The sequence below is a fragment of the Canis aureus genome, chromosome 1 (genome assembly GCF_053574225.1).
Source record: "Canis aureus isolate CA01 chromosome 1, VMU_Caureus_v.1.0, whole genome shotgun sequence".
In the NCBI taxonomy this organism is placed as follows: Eukaryota; Metazoa; Chordata; class Mammalia; order Carnivora; family Canidae; genus Canis; species Canis aureus.
In genome coordinates this window covers 27,893,190-27,915,913 of record NC_135611.1, presented here as the reverse complement: position 1 = coordinate 27,915,913, position 22,724 = coordinate 27,893,190, and the positions used below count along the sequence as shown (strand labels likewise).

Below are 22,724 nucleotides of genomic sequence, written 5' to 3'. Positions count from 1 at the left end.
CTTTGTTCCTCTATAGAGGATTCCTTTTTTGTTCTGACTTTTTCTCCAGAATTTCTTTTTGTTTTTTATATTTCTGCTGTTTGAATATGATATTCGCAGATGTGTATATTTTGGTATTTTTCCTGCTTAGTGTTTTCTGAGCTTCCTAGATCTGTGGCTTGGTGTTGGTTATAGATTTTGGAAAATTCTTGGCCATTATTACTTCAAATCTTTCTTCTGATTCATTCTTTCTTCTCCTTCTAGTATTCTAATGATATGTATTTGTATTTTTTTGAAATTATCCTGCAGTTCTTAGACATTTTTTTTCCTTCATTTGTTTCTTTGCATTTCAGTTTGAGACATTTCTATTGACTTAACGTTAATCTTACTGGTTCTTCTCTCAAACATTTCCAATAAGTCTCTCAAAGGAAATCTTCATTTCTACTACCATGATTTTTTTGTTTTATAGGGATTTTTTTAGCTCCTAATATTTATTTTTTTTAGACTTTATAACTCTCCACCTAATTATCCATCTCTTCTTGCATACTCTTCCATATTCCATGCTTTTCTCTTATATATTAATCATAGTTATTTAAACTCCCTGTCAGATCAGTCCAACATTGTGTTGCATTCAAGTCTGGTTCTGATGTTTGCTTTGTCTCTCAAAATTGTGTTTTTTCTTGCATTTGGCTTGTCTTATAATTTTTTGTTGGAAGCTATATGTATTATATTGAGTAATAGGAACTGAGGTAAATGGGCCTCTAGGAAGAGGTTTTATGGTAATTTGCTATAAGTTGAGCTGTGTTTAATGTTTGAAATAGCAATAGGTGCTGGTGGCCTTGAATTCCTCTAGTTTTTGACTTCCCTCTTGAGTTTTGTCACCCTTAATTACTCCCCTCAGAGAGAGTTTACATCTTTCAGCTCTAAGTCTGTAACCCCTAAGAGTATCTCTCTCTCAGGCTAGACCATACTCATTCTCTAGCAGTTTGTTCAAGTTGCCATTTAAGTGTTACTACTGGTTTGGCTCCACAGGCATCTGCTTCTGGTAAGCAGATCTCAGCTCTGACTCTAGATTCCAGATTTAGGGGTGCCAATTTGTCCTGTGCCTTCAGTTCTCTGATGAGTCCAAGAAAGGTCATTGATTTTCAGTTTGTTCAATTTTATGTCGTAAGAATAGGAGTGACCTGGAAGTCTCCCAACAGAGGAGATACTTCGATAGATATTGGCAAGTTGCCCTCCAAATTTTTTCACCAACTTACATTCTCATCATAATGTGTGCAATGACTTAAATATTTTTAAATATCTTGACATCCACACTTGCTAATATTTGGCCTTGAGACTGAGATAAATCTTAAAGAGAATAGGTATCATAGAAAGTCTTAAAGATAATTTATTTTTGAAATGCAAATGCATTTTGTTATGTATTCACACATCATTAGATTTTATTATAGTGATGGTAGCTGTTTATTTTGATTTCCAAAAGGACTAAAGAAAGAGAAAGTAGGGGTGGGGTAGATTGTATTCTAATAAGAATTCCTCCAGTTATGCTCTTCCTTAATTAAAATAAATTAATAAGCAGAAACACTGATTTTGCTGATAAAATGGTGGATTTGCATGCATTTGTACTTATGCATACAAAATGTGTCAGAATTTTTTAAGGTTAGGAATCAAAACTGAAATTTCTGACCTTGGTCTGGCTCCAGGAGAGAGCATAGCTCAGCTTTTATATGTATGCAGCTGACTTCTAGACTAATCCTTGATAGATTCAAATCCTGCCTCTTCTTTCTTTTTTGAAACAAAAATATTCTCTTAGAATTCCTCTTAGTTTCCTTTATTATTGCCAGGAAAGTAATGACTGTTTTTCCCTATCTCTCCTTCCATGTAGAGATGATGAAGCAGAAAAAGTCAATTTTTTTCCACATGAATGTTATTTTTCCATAAATGCTTTTTCTGCAACTGGAAAATACACCTCAAAATCCAGTAAATGCTTTTTTAGTCAGCAAATAGCAAAACTCTAGCAAACCAATGATTTTTCTGTTGGACATAACTCTTCAACCATTATTGTACCTCACTGAAAATTTTATCCTGAAAATAAATAATCTTTGGTGTTAGGTAAAATGGATAAAGAGAAAAGTCTGATATTCTGGGTCAAAATGAAAAAAAAAAAGAAAAGAGAATCAAATAATTTTGAATGATCAAGCCATCTTAACTCAAGCTTATTTTGCTCTCAAAGTAAAAGAAGTGAAGACTATTTTAAATGGGTTATTTAATTATTATTAAGAACCACAGTGTCATTTGTTCACTCAATGATATAAATGTCTATTAATGGCAAATAAATTCTATACTCTAAGGAATATTAAAATGCTCTCCATCCTGTTAACACTATGTTATATAAAGGAAATGAAATATGAAGCAAAGCCAAAACTCTTATTGCAGCTTTGTTTTGTTAAGTTCTGTGGTTATAAGATACTGTCATGAAATGACAGGACGTGATGAAATGTAGGACTTTACTAAATGTTATCATTTGATGACATGGAGTATGAAAAAATAAAATAAGTCACACTTGATGTTGTGGTTGAGATGAATTGAAAATGTTATTTCCACATTTATATGACAGTATTGCTATACACAGTGTTGAAAACTGGCCAATATTCAAGTTTTTAAAAAAATAATTCAGGTTTTAACCTCTCTGACCATAGAAGTGTATCTATCCCGTACTTTCAAGCATCACAAAACAAAAATTAAAACTTTCATCTGGACACTGATCTCATTTAGACACTGTATTTTACTAAAATCAGTTTCAGGACCTGAGGTTTTGAAGTAAATATGAATTATTTTTTAAGAGATTATGCAGCCAATAAAAGTAAATTTAATTACCCAAATGAAAACTTACTATATGAACATAAGGCTTTTCACTCCCAAATCTCTCTGCTTCTGTTTTAACAGAGTTTCTGAGTGGGAGAATGTTCTGAAATCGCCCACTTTACAGCTCACTTTCTAAACCAGAAGCCTAGGATTAGAGGGATTTTATCCATGTAAAGATAAGTGACAATAGTTAAAATATCTTCTACATTCAACCATCAAGAATCACCTTTGTTCTATTGTCTTTTTTTAAGTCAAAAAGAAGTTTCTCAAAAGGTTCTTATGCTACTAAATATTATACTTCAATATTTGCTTATCCCATCAAAACTGTAGCACCTACAATTTATGTGTGTTCTCTTTTCCTTATTTAAATAGAAAATATCACTCCATAGAAAGCTCTCTGTCCTAAAAACTTAAGAATCTTTTGTATCATGAGGAAAACAATACTAGGAGTAGTGGTGCCATTTGGGTGTATAGTTCTGCTTTATTAACTCTAACTTTAAGTTTATCAAGAGGCATATTGATGAGCATCTAGCCAATTCCATGATGATTTGGGGACTGACATTCAGTTGGTGAATTTATAGACTAAAGATTAACTACTTTGAATAAGTGACATGTCAACTTTTTATATGTGGGCTAGATTATTTTATCTTGAGCAGACTAGGAAAAGGGATAGGAAATGAAAAGAAATAGGGAAAGAGTAGTGAGAAATACGTTGATTTTTTGCTATTGGGAGGATGGGCATTTCATATAGGCAATCCACTCTCAGATGCAGTAGTGGGGAGGTATTTGAAGTAACAACCAACTCAAGTAGCAGTAAAAATTCTGCTGGTGCCTTCACAAGCACATAAATAAGTAATTACCAACTCTTTCTGGAGACTCATTACCTCCCCTCTTTTTTTCTTGATCAGTCTGACTACATTACAGCTCCTCCAAGGATATGTCATTGTTCAGAACCAATGTTTTCTTTCTTTTGCCCCTTTTTACTGATTTTACCTTTTTGAGCTCCTGCTGTGGCAACTGCAACCATTTGAACCTAGAGAAGCCTATACAGGTTCGGCAATCTGTGTGTTGAAAATGTTTTATTCCTAGCCTGTTTGATGCTATCAAAACTAACATTTTCTGGTGTAATGAAATAGGGTTCAATGCAGAATAATAAGTAGAACTCAAACTCCAATGCAGGAAAGCATAGGGTTATTGCCCCATCTCTACAACTTTATAGGTGAATGTCCTTAGCAAAGTACATTTATTCTCTGAGTCCTTATTTTCTCATTGACAAGTAAGTGTAATAATAGAACTTGCTTCATAGGTTTTAAGCCATTATTACATGAGCTCCTGCCTGAATAGTGCTTAGCATACTGTACAAAAGAGGTTGAAGCAATAACACTGCAAATCTATTCTAACTAGAAGGAAATTGAGTACAGTACCTAGGCCTCACTTAAAGCAATTCCTTGGAAATGTGGGGAAGTGTTTAAGATTGGTTGAGATGCATTTTAGAACTCAAGTGTACAATGTGCAGCTTTCTGGATTCAAGCCACAAATTGGAGGGCATAGAACAGTGGCTGACTCTGATTCCGAGAACTGGTAGGCCTAACCATAATCCATTAGGCCTAAGGCATCAGATAAGCTTTTCATATTCTTATCAATCAGTAATTAATTTAAATATTAAAGCAGGGGTGCATCCCCAGGGAGTTCCTGCCACTCAGGTAAGGTCTTATGGCTTTTGTCAGACAAGGTCCAAAACAGATGATCCATTCTGTGAAGCTGTTCCTTACAGACAGACTTAATGAAACAGACCTTTCAGAAACTCCCCTTCTAGAATTATTAAGAGTTGGCCTTTTAACTACACATCATGACTCAGAAAAAAAATAAGGGCAAAAACAGCTGAAGAATCAATATGTATTTTCTAGCCAATTACTCTTTGTTAATTTCGAGCGGACTTGTGTTTCTATAATAAAGTATGACTTGGAATTTACAAGATGTATAATAAATAATATATATATTGCTCTAGTTATCAGGCTCAGTGCTCCAGTTTTGTTCTTTGTGAGCTCCTCTAGATGTATGATGTAGTCATGGAGAGGTCAAAGTAGTAGGTTAGTCATTTTTCATACCAGTAGTTCATTCTTTTGTTATTTTTTATTTGCTTATGGCTACTCAACAATGCTCTTTCTCAATCTTTGACATTTATTCCTGTGGGTCAGCAAATAACATAAAAAGAAATTAAGTACTAAATTGTAAATTTATTCTTTATTAAGCAATCTAGTAGAAATTTTGATAGAAAAGCAATATTTAAAAGCAACTGTTTAAAATAAAGTTTGCGAATGATGCATGGTTTCCAATAATCTATTCTTTCCTTTTTCTCCTGTACCACTGATTATCAAGATTTCAATAACTATAAATAAACTCTGCAGATGCAGAGGCTAAAACTGCCAATCAACATTCTCTGCAGTCTTTTATGAGTTCCTGGATGAGTGCCTTCCTATTTTTTTCCTAGTAAGGAAATGCGTCCAGCATGCCTTATGCTGGGTACTTCAATATTAACTCTTTCCTCAGGACCTTCTACTTTAACACCTCAAAGTCATAAATACTAACTGACATAATACAAAAAAGCTATATTGATACCATTGCCATGAAATTTCTTTAAAGCCAGTCACATTCCAAGGCAGTGTTTCTCAAAATGGTGCCATTGAAATTCAAAGGAAGCAAAAGAAACAATCTTTAAATACCTCTATGATTCCTATGAAAAGCCCTTCAGTGCCCCAGTGTCTTTTTGTTTGTTTTTAAGTAGGCTCCACATCTGGCTTGAATTAATGATCCTGAGATCAAGACTTGAGCTGAGCTAAGGGTCAAATGCTTAACCAACTGAGCCACCCAGATGCCCCCAGTATCTGAGTGTCTTATACCCCACACTGAAGAATCCAAGGGTAAAGTATAACCTATTCCCTCTTAAATTGTCCTTTCCATCTTGCTCCCTGGTTGTTAGGGGAGCTCTCTGGATTTGAACTTTCCCTACTCAAAATCCAAAGTAGACAATGGACTAGCTATATAGGTCATTGCTTTAGGATCTTGAGTGAATGAGGTTAAAATTTATAACAGTCATTAGGATGTTAGCTCAAATCATTTCACTCTTCATTTTTAATATAACAAAAAGTCTTTGACTTAGGCAGCTAAATGCTTTCTCCAGGTGTGGTGCCCTGCCATTGATTAGTCTTAATGCCTTAGTTTCTATGAGGTTGAGTTACAAATTATACTATTAGTCTTACTGCCTTGTTTCTATGAGGCTGAATTACAAATTGGGGAAGACCTTACTAATTTCAGAAGGCTTTCTGAAACAGCTTTGTAGTTAAAATAAGAAACAATTATTGGGAAGAAGCAGTTACTTTCGACAATAGTTAGGAATATTAGTCCACTGCTCCCAGGGCTGGCTTCTTGACTGTGCAAAGTGTGAGGTTTACAGGGGCTTCCGGGACGGATTCGGGATTGGTTTAGGCACTGCTCCTGCCATCTTAAGGTTCTCAATAATTTTATCCTTGAACTCATGCTTTTAAGTGCAGTCAAATAGGGCAATGGAACATGTGTTTGAACAGATAAGATACATATAATGTGAGTGATTGCTGTGATTCCTTGTTGCCCCATTCTCATATAAAGGTCACAAAGACCCCTGAGTACAGCACTCAGGTGGACCCATGATGTGCAGGAATTCACTGAAATGTGAAGCAAATCAAGGCAACATATTAGGTTTATGACTATGTGGAGGAGCATTCAGACAACCGGGAGAGGCCCCTTTTTCTTTCTGAAAGGGAACTTGCTTCATATGCAGATAGAAGATAATGCAGATAGAAGATAAAGCAGTTCTAAGAAACACAAACAACTAAGGAACTCTATCATGTCTTTCCTTACTCCTGTTACTTCCCTGTGTTAGCCAATCATATATGATAGAAATCATGATCGAAATGAAAGAGAGTAATCCATGGTTGCCTTTCCTGTTAGACTTTCTTTACCCATCTGTAAGTTGAAGGTAGAGTGTCAATAGAATGTACATGCATTGGAAGTGGAAATAAAACAGTTGAGTTAGTATTCTGCAGCATTTTGCCCTTCTGATAGGAATAAAATACATAGGCATGTATAAGCTATAAAATGCAAATTGTGTAGTTTTGATGATTCTACATACAAATGAAAGGCTTTTCTATTTGTGTTTAAGACTAGCATACACAATATACAAATGAATGGTAAAATTCACGAATAATTTAATTTTTTCCTTTATTTATAGTGACATTAAGTTAAAAAAAAAAAAAGGACACCATGATAAGTCAAGAGAAAGACTGTGGAAGAATGGGAAAAGTGTTATATCTTAATTATTTTCTGCTTTTTGAGTAAGAGGTTTAACATTTTCATTTTCTTCCAGGCCTTGCAAATGATACAGCTGGCCCACACTGCTCCAGAGTTGTCTGGGTTTTGACCTTGCCCAGTTATTAAGGGATGGGGTTTGGGACAAATGGAAGGAGAAGCAAGATGCTAAGGAACAATTCAAGCAGCTTCCCTCCTGAGGCTCTGTGGACTCTCCACTTTATTGTTTTAATGGAGGTCTTTCTTGTCTTTTCTGAAATTATTTTAGCAATTTCTATCAGCAGTTTCTATTGGCTTCCCAACCAAAGAATGATCCCAATATTCCTCCTTGTTTCTAATTTTCTAAATACACAAAACTTAAGTCATGTTTGCTCTTGTTACTTCCTAGAGGGCAAGTTCAAATGCTTGTATTCAATCATTTGCTTTCAAACCATTTCCTTTTCATTCCATTTCTAATCCCATAATTTGAGGTCACTAAAAGCATTTTACACATATCCTGCCGATTTTGGCTCTCCTTCGCCCTTTTTCCTAATGTTCTGATTTTGTTCTCATTTATTCTTAGGTATACCTCATGGCAGTCAGGATTCAGGCCTTTGTAGATGTCCTGTTGGTTGCTACCAAGGGGAAAAGAGAGAGAGAGAGAGAGAGAAAGAGAGAGAGAGAGAGAGAGAGAGAGAGAGACATTGCTAATTCTCTTTAAAATTCTCCTAAGAGGGGCACCTGTGTGGCTCAGTTAGATGAACATCTGACTCTTGATTTCAGTTCAGGTCCTGATCTCAGGGTTGTGAGACTGAGCCCAGTTTTGGGCTCCATATTCAGCAGGAAGTCAGCTTGGGATTCTCTCTCTCTCTCTCTCTTTCTCTGTCTCTCTCTCTAAAATAGAAAATATAAATAAGTAAACAAATAAACTAATTTCTCCTAAGAGGCCATAATGAACTCACCAAGATGTCAATCATGTTTTAACCCTGTCTTCAACCCTAGTGGCCTTTTATGATCTTTAAGTAAATATTTTGATTTCACCATAACCTCTGTCTTGAATTTTCAGTTTCTCTGAAACCCAACCTCACGCTATCTAATTGTTGGAGTCTTAGTATCAGAAAGTGCTAAGATGTAATTCCGTTCTGATTTCTTTCATCTATATCCTAACAGAAGCTTTAAAGTTTCCGGACAGACTTTGTGCCTTGCCCCCACAGATGTGCTCTGCCCTTATCTGCCTTACTCTTGACGGTTCAAAAACACCAAGTTATTGGAATTCTTCGAAGAAGCCCTATGATTCAGGTCCCCTTACTTGCCTCATGTGAGTCTTCCTGTCTAGAATCTTCTCCCCTATCTTCTTCACCTAGATAATCACTTTTCAAGCTCTAAGTATCATCTCTGGCATTACCTCCTCTAAAAGCCCTTCGTGTTCCTTCACAAGGTGAAGTAAGAGCCATGGGGCCAAGGTGAATCTGGCTATCGCTCTACCCAGCAAATAGCATATTACACCAAAATCATCTGTTTATATGATAGATTCAGACCACACTGCAATGTATCTTTTATTTGCTGCAAGTTCTATAGTACTGGGCACACAGCAGGTAGTTAGCATATGTGTGTGTGTGTGTGTGTGTGTGTGTATTTCTTTTGTTTTGCTTTGTTGCCTAAAAAATGAACTGAATTAGATGTATTCTAATCTAATATGCGATACCTCTCTGGATATTATTTATGTAATTCTGATCCAGAGATCACCAACAGAAACTATATGCATCAGTCAGGACACCTGGGTAGCTCAGTCAGTTAAACCTCTGACTCTTGATTTTGGCTAAGGTCATGATCTCAAGATGTGAGATCGAGCCCTGAGACAGACTGCCTGCTGGGTGTGGAGCCTGCTTAAGATGCTCTCTCTCTTCCTCTCCCCCACCATCATGTTCTCTCTCTAAAAATAAATAAATAAATAAATTTTAAAAATAAATAAATTATCAACATTATTCTTCTAGGATTCTTAGAGACATAGAATCTTTTTCTTTTAAAGATTTTAGTCATTTATTTATGAGAGACACAGAGAGGCAGAGACACAGGCAGAGGGAGAAGCAGGCTCCCTGTGGGGAGCCCAACACAGGATTCGATCCCAAGACCCCGGGACCATGACCTGAGCCAAAGGCAGACGCTCAACCGCTGAGTCACCCAGGTGCCCCCTAGAGTCATAGAATCTTAAAATTAGAAAGCCCCCCAGAATATCTTACTTGATGCAGGACTTCCCTCTACAAAACATTGGTCACCAATTATCCATTTTATATTATAATTTAATTTAATTTTTTTAACCAAATTTAGGGGAAGAGGATGATTGAGGAAGAGAGTTTCATAGATCCTTTCTATCCAAAGTGAATCCCTAATATAAATTCTCTTTTCCAGAAGCCTACTCCAGTCAAAGATGAGCTACACACGTCAGAGGTAGCAGGAAGGTCACCAGAAACTTGGACAAGTCCTTTTGTAAGAATACCCAACAGAACACTTCACAAAATTTCCACGTGTTCAAGAGTTCTGTCATTAGCTCAGCTAAGAAAAGCCATTAAGAAAACAGTTTTGGGCCCTCTTCATGGGGTTTAGCCAGATTTTTTATTTCTTAGGACTTTTTCAAATCTTTCCTTCTTGAGAGAGTTAATTGTTGGTTGTCATTTTCATCCTTGTCCTGCGTCACTTACAGGATTGACGTCTGTTCTTCTCAGACTAGAACAAGTACACTGGATTCCAAGAAACAACTTCCATGTTTTTGAAGTTTTCCGGTGTCAGTATCTCCTTATATACCTGTCACATCTACTTTCACATCTACCTCCAAACACACTGACATCTATAGGATTTCAGGCTTCTGGTGATGAGGAAAGCCAGCCTTGATGCTCAGATTGGAGACTGGTCATTTGTCATTTGTCCACATGCCTAGGGGCCCAGCATCATGAAGAGGGCCTGAGCCAGGAAACTCACAAGTGACCTCGCCTTCATGTACTTCTGCCAGATCTCTCTGAGGTTCAAGGGTTTCTTACCTGGTTCCTGTCTCTCCGGTGACTCCCTCTACTGCTGAGATAGACACACCTTCCTAACTTTGTCAGATTTTAGGGGCAGAAGGAAAAAGTATACACAGAGTCAAAAGTGCCATGGAAACAAAAATAACATGTTCACTCTTCTATCCATATTGAGAGTTCATTGTTTATCTTCCTTTGCACTATAGGCTGGTCAGTCCAGATGGGGCAGGGCAGAGAAGGAAGGGCTGTGAGTGATGAGAGGAGGTGTCCAGGAAGAAGGAAAGCTAGGCTAACCCATGTTGACTTGTTTCTCCATGTACTTGATTTAGACCTCTTGTTAATTAGAGATGCTCTTGGATGCAGAATGTTTTTCTCTGAAAAGAAAGTGAACTGCTGAATTATAAAACTAGGACAATGAGATGGAGGGACTTCTTACTTATGATTTGATGTGGATTACTTCCCCATCCCCATATTTGTCCTTTAAGAGCCAGAATTACTCTGAAATTTAATAGATACAATAGATAACGGAGTCCAATTTGTTTCTGGGCCGTTCTGTAGGGCCCACAGCACTCAGATCTGTAGTTAAGGTCCACCTGTTGTGGTCTGTGGCATTGTACCCACTACAGTAAGGAAAACAACAAATACCTCCTGCCTCTATAGACAAAGCATGCACGTGCTACAAGGCTCATCAGGGCGGCTTTGGGTTCCTCCCCTAACGGAGCTAGTGCCTCATCAGTGAGCCAGGGTGGCAGAGGCTTGAATTGTTTTATTCTATTTTATTTTTAACGTTCCTCCTAGGCTCCAGACTCACTGGAGACATCCTGACACCGAATGCTTGGCCCGGCACAATGCTTTGCCCTTTACCTAGTAAAAGAGGGAGTCTCATAAAGGTGCTGCTTTCCCCTTAGAACAAACAGCGGAAATGCATCAGGAGAGCTCAGCTGTAGGACAGAATGCACATCATGAAGCAGGAGCCACCATGGGATTCCTCAGATGAAAGCCAATTTCAATGAACATTGTGCTTCACAGGCTGCTTCCTCTTGCTCAGTAAGAGCTGCAGAAGGAACATCCCACTTGTGTCTGCTGACACAAAAGAATGCTATGGCTGGGAGATCTTATCAAGCCTTCCTGTGCCACAGTTAACAGAGCGCCAGTTGTGTCTTATAAGAATTGCTCATTGTTTCACAGAGACGACTGGCTCCTTTGGGTGGGATCTGATGGCATGTCAGAGAGTGGAGGTAGGTGGTGCGGGGGGTGGTCAGCCAGTCACATGACCCAGATAGCTGGCTATGGGGAAGTCAGCTGAGGAGCAGTCTTCACTCAGATCTCATGAAGAGCTCAATCTTTATTTGCTCAGATTTTTAAATTTTATTTATTTGTGTGTGTGTGTGTGTGTGTGTGAGAGAGAGAGAGAGAGAGAGAGAGAGAGAGAACATGAGCAGGGATGGGGGGAGAGGAGAAAAGTGAGAGGAAGAACAAGAAGCAGATGCCCCACTGAACAAGGAGCCCAGACATGGGGCTTGATCCCAGGACCCTTAAGCAGATACTTAACCAACTGAGCCATCCAGGCACCCCACCGCTGAAAAGTTAAATCTTTAAAGTTAAAACACGCATATGCCATTTACTTACTAGTGTCTTCAACAGTGTAACATAGAGAGGACAGTCAGGATTTCTCTGTTAGTAGAAGCTGTTCCTTCCTTTTTGATCAATTCACTCAAGCTGCTTGATTCTGGTAAAATGGAAGAGAATAAAAGAGAATTGTTTTGAAAACAGAAATGTGGGATCCCTGGGTGGCACAGCGGTTTAGCGCCTGCCTTTGGCCCAGGGTGCGATCCTGGAGACCCGGGATCGAATCCCACGTTGGGCTCCCGGTGCATGGAGCCTGCTTCTCCCTCTGCCTATGTCTCTGCCTCTCTCTCTCTCTCCGTGACTATCATAAATAAATAAAAATTAAAAAAAAAACTTAAAAAAATGAAAACAGAAATGTATTCACTTAAAACATCTCTGGACAACTTGGATGGGAAGTAAACATTTTAGTGTTTGTGTAATGAACCTCAGAAATATACTTGTTTTATGACGATAAACCTCAGGTTTAACATCATCACCTTTGCATTTAAGAGTACAAGTTAATAAATTAAATTACCTAAATATGGCTAATTCTAAATATGTTTCCTTTGCTTAGAAGTTCATGGCTTCCCAGTTTAGGCTCGTTTTTCTTTCTTTCTTTCTTTCTTTCTTTCTTTCTTTCTTTCTTTCTTTCCTCTTCTTTCCTCTTCTTCTAAGATTTATTTATTAATTTTAGAAAGAGAGTGAGAGAGAAAGAAAGAGAGAAGGGGGAGAGGCAAAGGGAGGGGAGAAGAAAAGAATCTCCAGCAGACTCTCCACTGAGCTTGGAGCCTGACATGGGGCTCATTCCCAGGACCCTGAGATCATGACTTGAGTCGAAACTAAGAGTCGGATGCCTAACTGACTGAGATACCCAGAAACCCTTGGGCCTTTTCTAATAGGGAATATTGATGATTACATATCTAGCTATATGGAGAATAGAATTAGGTTTTGTTCTCTTTCCTCTTCCTCTTTCTAAAGATTTGTTACAGTAATCAGTACATACAAGAAATATATAACTGGCAATAAGATATGCTAAGAAAAAGGCGTGGTCATGAATTTCCTAAAGGGACAATGCCTGAAATGAATATTCATAATTTTTCCTTTTATATCTTCATGAAGTACTTTCTGAAATGATCTTTGGCCTAAATGTACTCATATTCAGTTACTTCAACGAAAAAAAAACCAATTAGTCCCCTCTAATTCTGTACAAGATTCTGAGGATCAAAGTATTACCAAAATACCATTTCTGTTCTTAATATATTTATTATTAAAATTATCAAATGTTGTAATTAGTTATGCATAGATTTGTTTTCTCTGAGTGAACCGTGAGCATCTTGAGGACAGGAGCTAGATCATGTTCATCTTCTTGTCTCCTTTGCCAAGCATAATGTCTTGAACAAACTAGTGTTCACTAGATATTTGTTGGATGGATAGATGATGGATGCATGGATGACAGGTGGCTGGCTGGTTATGCTATAGGGCCTATAGTTCCAAATGGGGATTTGATTCAGGTTATCTACATGGTTCTTGTCATGACACCTGTTAATTCTCCAGGACTTTATTATTCCACTCTTAGATACATAGAATAAAGAGATTTTTCAAGATCACATAGTCCAGATCCTTCAGTTGACAGCTGAGGAAATGAGGCTCAGTGAGTCTAATTTATTCACAGTCCTACGCTAGTAAGTAAGTGCCAGGTCTGGGTTAAAATCCAGATCTCTTGCTTTTCAGTCAAATGCCCGCTACATTATGTTGCTTTCCATGACTCATATTTGAAGGCTTTAAGGGACCCTGTGGAGCAATCTGTCACTCTTGGCTTATCTGTGATAGGACCTGGGGCTAGAGCAGAAAAAGGTGAAAGGAGCCCAAAGGGCTGCTGAATTTATAGGTTGATGGTATTGAAGAAAGGTAAGAACAAGAATGACTCATCTTTATTCAGGCGGATGTCATTCCATGTTTTTCTCAGAATATGCCACACTCAAAATTCAGTGGCTATTCTATTCCCTCCCTAATCTCCTAGACAAACTTTGGAAATGGTGCTGTCCAGCCCTATTCCACTGGCCAAGATTTCTGTTTGATGCAGCCTTTCAAAGCCCTTTCCAAAGAAGCTCATGCTGTCCACCGAACAGCGAGGCTGGCGTGTCGACAGCATCTCTAGATTTTCCTGTTACTGGGACAGGGTCCCAGCATATCATCTCTGACTGCCGAATTTCTGTTTCTCTGAATTATGCCCAGTCATGCTGCATCTAAATGCCTGTGAGTGATCTGTTCTTAAAGTCCTTTCATTAAGAATTTAACCTTTTAGATTAAACTATTTAAAAATGAACATGACAATACAGATGAATCTCAAAATAATTGTGCTGAGTAAAATAAACCAGACCAAAAAAAAAGAGCATATACTGTTTGATTCCATTTATATAAAACTCTAGAAAATGCAAACTAATCTTGAATGAGAGAAAGCACATCAGTGGGTACCTGGGGAGAGGCAGGGAGAAGGGGTTATAAAAAGAAGGAAATGATTTTTGAGGGTTGTGAATATTTTTACTTGCTTGAATATAGTGATGGTTTCATGTATATGTTACAACTTATCAAAGTGTACAATTTAAATATGTGCAGTTTATTATATGTCATTTATATCTGAATAGAACCAGTTTTTAAGAATATAGCCTTTTAAAATTTAACCAAAATATTGTATTAGTCAATACAGTTAGATTCTGACAGAAGCAGAAACACTAGGGTGTGTGTGAGTGTGTGTGTATGTCTGTGTGCATCTGTACCTGATACATCTATCCCAAGTCCAACCAAAACCACATAACTTTGCCCAAAAAGAGGATTCAAAGTTCTTTTTTTTGACTTGGGGTGATGTTTATTCTTAGTGGGGTTCTAGCTGATTCACATTTCCCCTTTGCTATCCTATAACTTATATATTGAGATACTAAGTTAGCTACTATTAACACATGTTAGATAATAAGGGGATGAGAAAGAACAAACAAAAAGTAACTGGTAAAATATATATATTTATATGCATATATATGTATATGTAACTATATAGTCGTATCATAATAAAGAAGAAATACAACTATTACAGTGCTTATGTCTGCAACTGGTCATGTTGGCATTTATAACTGCTTTCTTCCAGTACCCATTCCACATTCCCTTTGTCCTTAGCAAAGACCTCAGCTAGTTGTCGATCTCTGCCTGAGGAGGTGAACCAAACCTTCATTCCTGAAGGGTCTGGGCCAGTAGCAGTCCTACTAATTGAGTCGATATACCTAATACAGGATATGGGACTCCTGAGAGACAACTTAGAAGATTTTAGCACGGGAGACACACTCCCCTTTACCTCTGCGCAGAAGCAGCCTGGGTTCAGTCATTCCCTTCTTTGCCTGTTGATTCAGTGGCATGAGTCAACTTGTCCAGGGGCGCACCAGTTCAATATAATCATCATTGGGTCCCCTGGTAGAAGCATGCCTCCTTTGGGAACTAAGACTTCTAGACCAGCGGAGTCTAATATTATAAGGATGAGAAGCAAAAGTTTAGCAGATCACTAGGGATAACAGTGTGAGGAGCCTTTCCCATAGCCACCCTTTATTCCCAGATCCATGAATCCTGGCCATGAGAGAAAAAGAAATATATATTGGATGATGACTTAAAGCATACTTTGCATTCTGGACAACTGACCATAACCAAGTTTTCAAAAAGCCATTTTGTCAGTCTATCAAGACAGCTTCTTCTGATCATTGAGAGATATAGTAAGACCAATAAACTGCATGAGCCTATTGCTGTACTTCATTGGTGAAATAAGTTCCTGGGGCAGATGCACTATATGCAAGCAAGGCATATCTGTGTTCAGAGTTAGTGTCTATTCCAGTTAGAACAAAGCATGTCCCTTCCATAAAGGAAGTGATCTGATCTAGTGTAATCAGCCCGCCAATAGGTGGCTAGCTGGTAGCTGGGAATGCTGGCATGTAAGGGGCTCTGTGTTGATTTCTGCAGTTAGCAGACTGAGCACTGAATGGTGGCCATGGCCAGATGGCCTTGGTAAGCAGAAGTATATGCTTCTGAGCCCACGTATAACTTCCATCTTTGCCACCATCACCACTTTATTCATGAACCAATTGGGCAATGATGGAATGGCTCCATGGAATGGCTCATCCTATCCACCTGATTAGTAAATATTCCTCTGTTGAGTTTTCTCTTTAGTAAACATTCACGTAGAACCTGAATATCATCACGTCATGCCCATTTGGTGAGGCCTATCAGTTCCTCTAGATCTCTTTTGTCACCAATATTTCAATTATGTTCCTTCCAAATCTCTGACCTTCCAGCTAAATATTAACCATGGCCCATGAATCAGTGTAGACTTACACTTCTAGACACATCTCCTTCCAAGCAAAATGGACAATCAGGCGCCTGCTCAAAGTGCCACACCCTGAGAGTGTTTCCCTTCAGCACTATCCTTCAGGGCCATCTCAGAACAGGGCTGTCATGCTTCACCTGAGCATTTTCTTTTCAGCTGTCCACTTTAAGTGGCATCTGCCATTTATGCACAATCATGTGTACACTAGGCCTGGGTTTTTTCTTCCTCCATCACCTGGTTGCAGGAGTTCCCCAAGAGATCATAGGTACAGGTTAAGAGAGAAAAGACCAGCAGGAGTGGGGGCCATGGGTAGCTGGACCCATGCAAATATTTGTGTTCACACTTCCATAAGAATCTTTCCTATGACCCACCTTAACCAGAAACATACTGGAACAGGAATTCTGGGAAAGGTAGTTTATCCTAGCCAAGTTGACACATTACAAATTCACTACAAATACAACTTATAATAGATTGCTATAGTAGATCACTATAGTGTAGAGGATACAATTAAAAAAAGAAAAAAGATTCTGGTATGATCTTCTTTCCCGAAGAATCCATCTAACAAATGATTCTTTTTACCTACAAGGCCTTGATTCCATGGAGTATCTATGTGTGCTCTGGTACTGGGGAGATTATCAAAAGACAGTTGTTTTCAGAAACACATATTATTTTTAAATAAACAAATGCTTAGAAGCTTGAAAATATATTCACAGTTTGAATGTATTTATCAATTGGTTTTCCAGAGAGACTTAAGTTTGTTTTGGTTTGAGATTTCTTTTTTATTGCTTCATCTTCAAAGAATTAGAATTTGCTTTTAGGTTAAAAAGTGTGCTGCAGGCCAATGCAATGCAATATTCTTTTGCATTTTAATGAAAAGAAAGTCCCAGAATTTGCTGTCCAGGATGCCTGGAATGCTGGTCATTCTGGTGCCGGTGAATGATCATTGTGATTTCAGAATGGACTAGTTCCTGAAGCAGAGAGAATTGACTGTCCCAATCTGTGGATATGTTCTTGTGCAGACAGCTCTCCTTTTCTTTTGTTTCTGAAGTCTGTAGTCTAAGAGGGAGCTGACATCAACTTTTATCTCTTACATATGAATCTATGATTTTCTCTTACAAAATAATAAGACAATTGTTCTGTACAAGGAAGTAGTGTATAGATGTGTGTGTGACATGTCAAATTTGCAGGGACTTATAGGACAGAAGTCACAACAGAGAAGAACTAAAGGAAGAGAAAGTACAAATGAGACAAAGGGAAAGAAGGTTTTCAAATCACCCTTCCTTATCTCAAGTCAATTCATGACTTCTTGATGAAGATATTTGCCCACCCAATCATGCTGGTGTTTCTAAAAATTCCCAGCACACAACTATCAACAACTGTCTCAGACACAAGAGTTGGGAAAAGACCACAAGTGGGAAAGATGTTTAAGTGCATAAACAATGTTACCACTGCAGTGACAAAATTGATCATCTCAGCTAATGTGCCAAATTGAAGGATTAAAAAAAGGTATGTGGTGTCTATGACATGGTATTGGCTGAATAATTACTTAACAAATACAATTGGATGTTTGATGAAGTAAGGAAAGAGCCACATTTGCTCTTTATATAGACATTTAACAAATATTTGGTCCTATCCCAAAATAATTCTGATTTTTTTCCCCACCATTTTGGTCCTTGAAGCTTTAAAATCTCAAATAAAGTTGACCCTTGCAATCAAGGCATTTTAGGATCACAGTGGACGGAGACCCCGGACAACTGGACAAAGGAGGGAGGAACATAGTACAGAGTGGAAAGAATCATGGAAATTCTCCACCCATGGACTGGACACACCCTTGTGCAAACAAAGCTTTTGGGTAAAGGCTGTATATTAGAAAAACGTGATAAAACATTTGATAAGCCTTGAGAGCCCTAAGAGAATAAGCAATAAATTCTTCTTTTTTTTCTTAATCCTCCAAAACTCAGTACCACATCCTGAACAGTCGAAGGGGAAAAACCTGTTGTCCCGTTTCCAAATGTCTATTTCCTTTCTGAAGCCTCAGAAGTTTGAGCTGCTGTCCAAAGCGAAAGGCCACACGTCAGCAGTTCTGCTCCTGCGTCCATCTGCCCTTGTCCTAACCATGTGCGACAGCCACCACTAACTGGCAGGCTCTGACAGGAGGCGCCTGGCTGGTCCTTGCAGGAGGGCAGGCACTTTCCCTCTGGCCAGATGCTGTTTCTCCAGCTCTGCAGTTTGCTCTGCATCACTCAGGACAAGGCAGAGAGGATAGATGCAGGCTCCTCTTGAACCATGCTCCCTGCAGGCATCTCCCAGTGCTTTGTAATGGGGAGTCAAATGACCCAGGTCCCTTGAGAGCACTTCCTTCCTCCAGCATTTCTTTCAACCACTTTGTCAAAAAAAAAAAAAAAGTCTTTAGATTTTTATGGTTATGAGAATAAAATAAAATTGCTTACTCCGTTGCTTAATATTAAACACTCAGATAATCTCAAAGGTGGTTTTAAATATCTGGCTAAGGATAAGCTGCATTTTTCTTAAAAAGGGAGTGATCCATCTCCTCCATTTCCTTTTGGGTTTGACTTGAGACTGCCAGGCCCAGGAGGGTATGCAGTTTTTTTTGTTTTGTTTTGTTTTGTTTTGTTTTGTTTTGTATTGTTTGTGGTCAAATGTTATGTGTTACTTTGGTGCTTTACAGCTTTCAAAGAGCTTTTACACAAAAAATGATTTCATTGGGTCTTCAGAGAATCCTGTGAGGTGGGTTTGGTGGATAGATTGTCACCATTTCTCACCAGAGGAAAGAAGGGTAAACAAGTTTCATAACATGGCCAAGGTCACTCTGCACTTCAGTGGTGGAAGTAGATTCCAACAGAAGCATCTATCTTTTTTCAGTTTTTCAATCTATTTTATCACCTCTGAAGGACAGGTGCATGCATCATCCTGACTCAATAGGTTAAATCTCTGCAAATATACAACTACAGTGTGGTGGTCTCAGTAGCTATGCTTAATGGGTGATAGCTGTTTCCATATTTCCATGTTATTTTTTCCCTATCACTGTTATTTTCTTCCCTTGTCAGGATCCCATTTGCCATTTGTAAAAGCGAAAACATCCTCTTCTGTTTTCTGTTTCTTCTGGTTCTTTCTTCTCTCCCTCTTTTTCTTTCCCTTTGTCTCCCTCTCTCCCTTTTCTTTCCCCATTCCTTTCTCTCTCTCTCTGTTTTATTTTGTTTGTTTTTTGCTCATGTATTGGGGGCTGAATGTAACACATTATCAGGATATGAGAGAACTAGGTTTGAGATTTTACAACATCATATCTCCTTATTTTTTAAAAAAGATTTATTTATTTATTTATTTATTTATTTATTTATTTATTTGAGAGAGAGAGAGAGTTCGAGCAGTGTAGGGGGAGGGGCAGAGGGAGAGAGAGAATCTCAGGCAGACTCTGCCTTGAGCGGACCCATGAGATCATGACCTGAGCCGCAATCACCAATGGGACACTTAGCCAACTGAGCTACTCAGGCACCCCCAATTTCATATAACCTTAATAGATCTCTGTAATTTTATTTGTAAAATTGTGTTTCCTAAAATAATGATTTTTCTGCAGCAGTGAAGAATAGAAAAGGGAAAATGTGATTTTTGTGCTAATCAAAAAAAAGTTTACAGTGAAATGTTTTTTGAGAACTACCTAATTTGTAGGTTTCCTTATTTTAAAGTTACAGATAAAGTGATCAAACCCAGGTCTTTGGTCTATAAGCTAAATATTTAGTGATTTTATTCTCTAGTTGATTTCTATTAGTCTCCTCAATAAGCCGTTTTTCACATGAAATACCAGATGGTTTATCCAAGATTTAGGAAAGAGAGAAGTCAGGGTTTTAACAAGATGATCCTTTCTTCACCATTATTAATACCTGATAATTTCTCATGTTGATGGCATTATTTCAGTTCAAATATAACAATCAACAAAAAAGTACCAACAAAAGAAAGGAGAACTGAGATGGTCATTCCAACACTCTATTTTTCTGGTTTTCTTTGTCAAGCTCAGCCATAGGAGGAGCTGGGGGTGTTTACTAACTAGAAATGAGCTGCATTTAGATACTGTCTACAAAGGTTTCTTCTCGGATAAAGCCCTTATTTTAGCGTTAGAACCATGGGTCTGTAGACTTATATGTTCTGAGCACAGCTGCATAATTAGTAATCATCATTAATCATTTCTACTTCTGTACTTCTATCGCCAACAAAATTACAGCAACCTATATTTTTAGTAAACTTTAATTGCAAGTTTAATTTGATAGTTATTTATCATTTTAAGAAGCAGTGTGCTGAACTGATTACACAAATCTAAAATGATGTTTCTGAAGATAGAAACAAAGCTTTTCATCAGGAATAAATAGGATGTTCAAAAGAAGAGTATTTTCCTCTTGGCAAAAAAAAAAAAAAAAAAAAAAAAGGAATTAAAAAGAGAGGGGGAAAAAACCCTAGAAAATCAGGCTCCCAGGCTGCTTCTACCTTTAATGTGAAAATGACTATTCATGTGGGACAGCTTTGGACTGCCTATTGGAAAATGCATACCAAATAACGGATGTATAATTTATGGAACTGATTGCTTTAAGCAGAGAAGCTTAAAAATGAGTTTTTGCAACACAGGTGGTTCTCATGAGGCAAATGCATACTAATTATTCAGAATTGAAACCTACCCATGAAATATACAACAGAAAGGAGAAGAAACTTACAGGAACGTTGAGAAGTAAAATGTTCCACCTCTCTCAGAAATATTTTCTTGTCTCTTTCTGTAGGAAGAGATCAGATGGTTGCTTATACTCCCCCCCTTCTCTCTCTCTCTCTCTCTCTTTTTTTTTTTTTTTTTTGGTTGTTTATACTCTTGAAACCTCCATTAGAAAGTGAGACTGAACAGTTAAATTTCTCTCATGGGACTGTGTGTGGATGTTCCTGTGGTGTTGAATCAAAATCCTCACACTGTCTTGGGTGAACGGAGGAATGCATGCATCAACTGGAACCGAGAAACATTCTCTCAGCCAGGCCATGAAGGGGACAATGGCTTATGTCATTATTAAATAACGCCATTAATAAACTCAAGAACAAAAGTCCAATGAAGATAAAAAAAAAAAACATAGAATTATCACTATCAGACTTATATTATGTCCAGAAGAACCGAATGAGAAAAATCAAGCCACATGTTGTCAGCAGCCTGCAGTATGCAAGGAAATGGTCTCAAGAGGGCTCTTGTGAAAAATGTCATGAAATGTAATCAGACACCTGTTAGTACAAAAGGGCCTTGAATCTTCTTAACTGATAGAGGAGGACAAGGGAAAAGGGACAGTCTTTAAGGTAGCTAGAGACCTTCAATCATGTGCAAAAACTGGTGATTTAAAAACAAACCACCAAAAAGAGTACATATAATGTCATAGCAAATCAAGCTGAATATGATAAGTCACACTCCACAGAACAAGGAGTTCCAAGGAGAGATACATTGGATTTTTCTAATGTTCTACAAAAAGCAATGCATCCTTCACTTAAACCATATTCTTGTTTTTGTTATGTTTTTGTGTCCATCTTAATGTGTTCTTTGGAAAACAAATTTTCTTCAATTTAAAAAGAAAGAGGAAGGGCTCTCAAGAATAGAATGGATAACAGAGAGTAAGATAGTCTACAAATAAATTAACTTCTGGCTACAAGTGGCCATAACTTGCATGAGTCTCAAAAGCATAATATTGAGAGCAAAAACAAGTCATAGGAGAATGTGTATAATGTGATTCTATCTATACGAAGGTCAAAAGTAAGTAACATTAAAAAATACATTTATAAGAATCCATCCATAAGTGGTGCAGCTATAAAGAATAGCAAGGAACAACCAATACAAAATTCAGGATTATTATTTCTTGGAAGGAAGGAGTGAGAGAGGGACATGTGATCAAAGAGGAGGCTGAAAAAAAAAAAAAGAAAAAAAAAAAGAGGAGGCTGTGTGGGGTTATGTCATCAATACTGGCGATGTCCTATTATTACTTATGCTGGTGGTGGGTATGTTTGTTTTATTATTGTTCCTTAAACTAAGTATAAATGTTCTCATATATTCTTATAAATGTGTGATTTACATATTTAATTTTTTTCAAAAGAGATGGGTCAGTTTTTATCATTTCATTTCTCTTCTTGAAATTCTAACATTCTTATCTTCTGAAGGTTAGTGTAGCCTTTGCCCAGAGACAAGTATAAAGCCTTTGACATGATTGACCTCAAGACCTAGAGTTTCCAGACTCGGAGACATTGCTGCCCTTAAGCAAAAAATAAACAAAATAAAAATCAGGAAAAAAAATCCCTGTTTGAATGATTTTTAAAAGTTGGCATCCACTTGAGTGCCACGGCCTGACACTCAAGGCCTTTTCCTCGCTGAATCCAATCTTTCTAAGAATATTTTTCAGAACTTCCCCTGTGGGCCTCCTCCCTTGTTAAACATAGTTCCCCGGGCAAGCCTAATTTTCCAGCTTTGTGCTTTTGGTGATCTCATTCCAGTTACCTGCATTTTCCACTCTCTTGATGATTGACCATCCTAGTTTGACCTCTTCTGGGAA

At 37.8% G+C, this 22,724-nt stretch overlaps 1 long non-coding RNA gene across 8 annotated transcripts in view; it reads left to right on the top strand.

Moving 5' to 3' along the window:
* LOC144311410 (uncharacterized) overlaps positions 1 to 22,724 on the top strand; it is a 107,480-nt gene that overhangs the window by 30,470 nt on the left and 54,286 nt on the right. The gene's annotated exons all lie outside the window — the stretch shown is intronic.